Consider the following 6,353-nt stretch of genomic DNA (forward strand, 5'->3'; position numbering starts at 1 on the left):
GGAAATCTGAATCTAGAACGAAATCCTCCTGCCATAAGGCCCTACCATTGAAATGTGAAAGGAATTGCAACCAAACCAGCAAATCCTCTTTCATATCACTGGATAATCGCACATGTGAAAAGGGGGATTTTAAACCAGCGATAGCGAGGTAGAGCCTCCTAGAAAATATTCTGCCCACTGGCATGACTCCTGTAGCAAAAGCCAGAAGCCCCAACAGAGACTGCATCTCCTTCAAGCAGGCTTTCTTTTTCCTGATTAGCTTTAACAATATAGAGCCGATCTTCTCAATTTTTTCTTCTGGTAACCTGAACTATATTAACTCAGTATCAATAATGATACCTAAAAATTCCAGACAAGTGGAAGGATAATATAGTCTTTTCATGAGCCAATGGTATACCAAAATGTTCACAAACCTCAAAAAAATTGTAATAAAGTATCACAATCGAAGGAATTGGGAGGGTCTAAAAACAAAAAATCATCTAAATAATGAATTAAAAATTGTGAACCAGAAATGGAAGAAATCACCCACTGTAAAAATGAAGAAAAAGACTCAAAATAAAAACAGGAAAGGAATAACCCATAGGTAAACATTTATCAAAATAAAAACTACCGTTAAAGAAAAACCCAAGGGAATTAAAAGATAAAGGATTAATGGGAAGCAAGCGAAAAGCTGACTTGACATCCGCTTTTGCTAAAATAGCTCCCTTCCCTAAAATTCTTAACTTTACTAGAGCATCTTCGAAAGAAGCATATCAAACCGATGACATACTCTAATCAATTTGGTCATTAAGGGAATTGCCTTTGGGAAAAGATAAGTGATGAATTAATCTAAAATAATTCTTTTCCTTTTTTGGAACTACTCCTAAAGGAGAAATCTTGAAATCAGAAAATGGAGGGAAAGAAAAAGGGCCCGCCACCCTTCCTTCTGAAATTTCAAAATTAACCTTATCTAAAACTACCTGAGGAAATTCAGACAGATTTCAAATTATTAACTATATTACAACCTTGCCCTTGAAATATAGGCAATAAAAACCCGTTCCTAAATCCTTCAATGAGAAGATGGGCCTTCAACTTGTCTGGAAACACCTGAAGCCATGGGAGCATATTTGCTAAGATCACTGGTGTGCGTGCTTTTTGGAAAATTTCCAGATTGTAAATTTGCTGCTGACATTTTTTTTGAAACATTTTGTAACTGAGTGCGCTCCAGCACAAAAGGCGTATTTACAGGAATTGGACCATTTACACTGATTGTCGTTGAAATTGAAACAGATTCCTCTTTTATAACCGGCAGTGCTGTTAACTGGTGGTGCTAACAGTGCCCTTGAAAACGTTTGCCTCTGGGGTAGAAAAAGGTTCAGCCAAAGGCCCATATCCTTAACTCCCCAGTGTAATCTAGGATGAACGGACAATTTCTAACGAAATGCCTCATCAGAATTAAACCATGCCACTCCCCCAAATTTTTTTACATGCTTCAAATATAATGTCTAATGCCACGTACACACGACCGGACTTTTTGACAGCAAAGGTCCGAAAGAACGAGTCCGTCGGACACTTCGATCGTGTGTGGGCTCCATCGGACCTTTGCTTGCCAAAAATCCGGCGGACTTTAGAAATAGAACATGTTTTACATTTTTCCACTGGAACTCCGCCGGACCGAGAAATCACTTAGTTTGTATGCTAGTCCAACGGACAAAAATCGACGCTAGGGCAGCTATTGGCTACTGGCTATGAACTTCCTTATTCTAGTCCGGTCGTACGTCACCACGTTCGAATCCATCGGACTTTGGTGTGATTGTGTGTGGCCAAGTCCGTTCATTTGGAAAGTCCGTCGGAACATGCAGGTAGGTTAATTGGCTTCTGTCCAAAATTGGCCCTAGTATATGAATGGGGACCTTAGATTGTGGGCTCCTTGAGGGTAGGGACCGATGTAAAGGGATAAGGGTAGACACTCACTCAAGTTGTACTGGATGGACTGGTGTCTTTATTCAACCTTACTAACTATGAAACTATGAAACTATGAAACTCCGCTGAAAGTCAGTCTGAAAGACTGCCGGACCTAGTCCCTCAAAAAGTCCGGTCGTGTGTACGCGGCATAAGTGTTGAAATAAACCCGTACTTTTTTCAGGGGATTTTTCACATAAAACACCCGCAAAAATACAAAACGCCTGTAACCAGTTATTAAAATTTTTTGATACAGGTCTACGTCTGTCATCATCCTCCTTTTTCTCTGATTTATTAATAAAATCTTTAGCGGAAGGAAGAAGTGAAAGAATATCTATAAATTCCCCCCCCGACAAATTTTTTCCTTAATAACCTTAGACAAATGAAATCCTAACGGCGAAATATCACAGGGCATGGACTCCTTTAAGCAAATTTCCGGTAAGTTTTGTGACTTAGCATTGCTATAAGAAACATTGCTTTTCTGTTCTAAATGAATTGGCAAAGCTGGAGGGCCATTAGCAGAAACGCCACTAGGTGGCGACCAAACTCCCGTGGCTGAAACATCAGAAGCTAAAACATTACTCATAGCTGGCTGACAAAATTATTTCTGGACAGCTAATTCTTTAGACACCTTAGTTAATAATTCTATAAAACGATTTAATAACTCATTAACAGAAGGTGTATACATACCTGCACTCCCTTGATGCAAAGCAGGCCCACTATCAAGCCCTGTTTCAGTGAAAGGCAGCATGGTCGGTAGCCTAGGTGATGCCTGACGCTGTGGAGAGGGAGACTACTCCCTCAGAGAGGTTGCCCCGCCTTCCGTACCGCCTCCGGCCCCGCCCCACCGCTTCAGACGCGGGAGCTCTTCCGCTCAGCTGGCCGCTCTGCCTGCCCGCTCCAAGCCTTCCCCCACCCGCCTGCCCTCTGGTACGGTCCTGAGAAGGACCAGCTGTTTTATGTACAGCAGGGCACGGCGGGGTAGGTGAATAGCTCCGGCGGGGGGTTTCGCTTCCTCTTCGCCGCCCCATTAGAATGACCGGGGGCGGCGCTTCCTTGCTGACGCGCCGGCTCCTCCTCCACATCTTCGGCATCCGCTTCTTCCTGACACAGCGACGGCTCCTGGGCTTCCACCGTTGGCCGCTCTCCTCTTCTCTCCTCCGGACCAGGACGGCTGACAGGCGGTGTAGCTCCCACCGGAGCCTCTTGACACGACGGCCGGGGGAAGTCTAGGCACTGGCGACTCCAGGCTTCCCCGCCATCCTCTCCAGCCTGCTCGATCAGTCGCCGAAGGAGGCTCATCTTCCGGCCTCAGAAGAGACTGCTTGTTCAGGGCAGAACCCAGAGAGAACACCACAGCTCTTCTTCTGAGCCCATGAGCCCCCTAAACGGAACACCCTTTAAATAGCCCTGCATACCCCATAAAAACTGGTTTAAACCAGTTCTTCCCGGGCTTTTTCAAGTTTCAAGTTTTCCTGTACCCCTCCTCAATACACGTGACTAACAGCTGTCTCCCCGCGAGCCACAGGCTCTTCAGGGGAACTTGGGGGAACAGCTGATCCAGCCGCTCTCCCATGACGAAAAGGGGGGAGCGGCAAGAAACTGCCCTCTCCCTTTTCCTGTCAAGGTTAATGTAGTATCTGGTATGCATTTAACATAATACATGTACCCTGCTATATATCCTTCAAACATTATTCCACATGGTCAGTTTAAAGTAGGATGCTTTACAAACATGTACATATTTTTCTTAACATAGTGCGCTCCCATCCTATCTTCTCATATGGATAATGATCACTTTGTGAAGTTATAATCAATATACCCATCCGATGTACTAACGTGTGTATTTTTATGGATATTTATTTAACCTTACTTACACAAGGTCAAATTTGGGGTTCTATTAACCCTTTCATGACTAAGCCTATTTTTGACATTTGGTGTTTACAAGTTAAAATCCATATTTTTTTGCTAGAAAATTACTTGGAACCCCCAAACATTATATATATATATATATATATATATTAGCAGAGACTCTAGAGAATAAAATGGCGATTGTTGCAATATTTTATGTCACACAGTATTTGTGCAGCAGTGTTTTAAACGCAACTTTTTGGGAACAGACACTTTAATGAATTTAAAAAAAAGGAAACAGTAAAATTAGCCCAATTTTTGAATAATGTGAAAGATAATGTTACGCCGAGTAAATAGATACCAAACATGTCACGCTTTATAATTGCACACACTCGTGGAATGACGACAAACTACTCTACCTAAAAATCTCAATAGGCGACGCTTTAAAAAATGTTTCCAGTTACCAGGTTAGAGTTACAGAGAGCTAGAATTATTGCTCTCGCTCTGACGATCGCGGCGATACCTCCCATGTGCGATTTGAACACCGTTTACATATGCGGGCGCTTTACATTTTTTTTAAAAAATGTCTTATTTATTTTCAAATTAATAAATAGTTTTTTGTTTTTTTTTAATAATAGTTTTGATCACTTTTATTGCTGTCACAACAAGGAATGTAAACATCCCTTGTGACAGTAATATTTGGTGACAGGTACTCTTTATGGAGGGATCGGGGGTCTAAAAGACCTCCAATCCCTCCTTTACACTTCAAAGTATTCAGATCGCCGTTTTTGGCGATTTTGAATACTGTATATATTTTTAAATCCGGCGCCATTGGCAGCCGAGTAAATGGGAAGTGACGTCATGACGTCGCTTCCGTGTTTACAATTAGGAGACTGGAATGAAGCTTCTTACGGCTTCATTCCAGTCCCTCCCTAGCCGCCAGAGGCATTGGATGTTTGATCGGGGCTCCCGATTGAACGGGAGCCCCGGTAAGAGCGGCGGGAGGCGGCGGGAGGGGGGACGCCCCCTACTGCTCCTCCGGCATAACAGCTGAGCGGCTTTTAGCCGCATCAGTTGTTTTGGCTGGAAAGCCGATCGCCCGCTCTAAAGATCAGTACCGGGATGATGCTTGCAGGTGCGGGAATCATCCCGGTATAACCCCAGGAAGCCGAGTACGAACATCTGCGTACACTCGTTGGCAAGGGGATAATTCTGGTTGATGGCTAATTATGGAGTCACGGGATGTGGTTTTGAGATGCATTTGCTTGGTGACCCCATGTTAGTACATCGGATGGGTATATTGAGTATAACTTCACAATGTGATCATTATCCATATGAGAAGATAGGATGGGAGCGCACTATGTTAAGGAAAATATGTACATGTTTGTAAAGCACCCTACTTTAAACTGACCATGTGGAATAATGTTTGAAGGATATATAGCAGGGTACATGTATTATGTTAAACGCATACCAGATACTACATTAACCTTGAGTTAGGATGTAATGCTCAATATGAACATAGATCATCGGTAGATTATACCAGCGGGGACTAGACATGGGCGCCGTCAATAAATTTGTTCCGTTCCGTTACGGTTTGTATTAAAATTAATTCGTGTCCGAAATTCAATTTCAATTCGTACGAAATACGAATTGACGTTAGGTTCGTTAACTTGAACGAACGTTCTTTACGATGAATTTTAAGGCAAAAATATATATACCTCAATATGACAGTCGATGCTGATGGAAGTTTGGTTTTTATCCGAAATACGAAACTCCGTTGAAGAATTTCCTATCCGAAATACAAATTTTCGTTAGATGAGGGGCTTCCACCATCCCTGTGCTGTGCTGACTTCCTCCTGGGGCTGTACCCCTGCTGTGCTCAGTATGTCAGCACAGCACAGGAATTTGGGTACAGCCCCATGAGGAAGTCAGCATAGCACAGGGATGGTGGGAGCACCTCATAATAAGCATAATGCGTCGTTGACGTGACAGCGACTGATCCAAAAATTCGTAAACAAAAGTTCGTATTTTGTACAAAATTCGGACGCATGGCAATTCGTATTTCGGATCCTCCTGAATGTACGAATTTAGGGAAATTCGTACGAATTTGAGATTCGTACGAAACTAATCACACATGTCTAGCGGGGACACGAGATGTGCACAAGCGCTATGGCGAATCTTGTGAATGGGATGGATGGGAGGGCATAAATGGTTTGAAGCCAGGAAGGATGTTAGCAAGCCAGTCTTGAAACAACAGCAGGAGAAGGTTCCTAGTGATGTGACCAAACGTGAAGGCAATGGAGAAATGAGCTGGAAGACTTTATATAGGCAGGCCAGACGAGCATCATCGTGAAAAGCTGGTAACTGTGGAGAGAGAAGAGAGCTGGCAATTAGCCGACAGCTGAGCGGCCAGCCCAGAGGAGGAAGGGCTAAGCCAGCCCTGACAATTATACCAGCGGGGACACGAGATGTGCGCAAGCGCTGTGGCGGATCTTTTGAATGGGATGGATGGGAGGGTATAAATGGTTTGATTGTCGTGCCGTGCAGCCAACCCCATGAGGAAG

The sequence above is a fragment of the Lithobates pipiens genome, unplaced genomic scaffold, assembly GCF_037356315.1.
Source record: "Lithobates pipiens isolate NorthernLeopardFrog02 unplaced genomic scaffold, aLitPip1_a1.2 Scaffold_30, whole genome shotgun sequence".
In the NCBI taxonomy this organism is placed as follows: domain Eukaryota; kingdom Metazoa; phylum Chordata; class Amphibia; order Anura; family Ranidae; genus Lithobates; species Lithobates pipiens.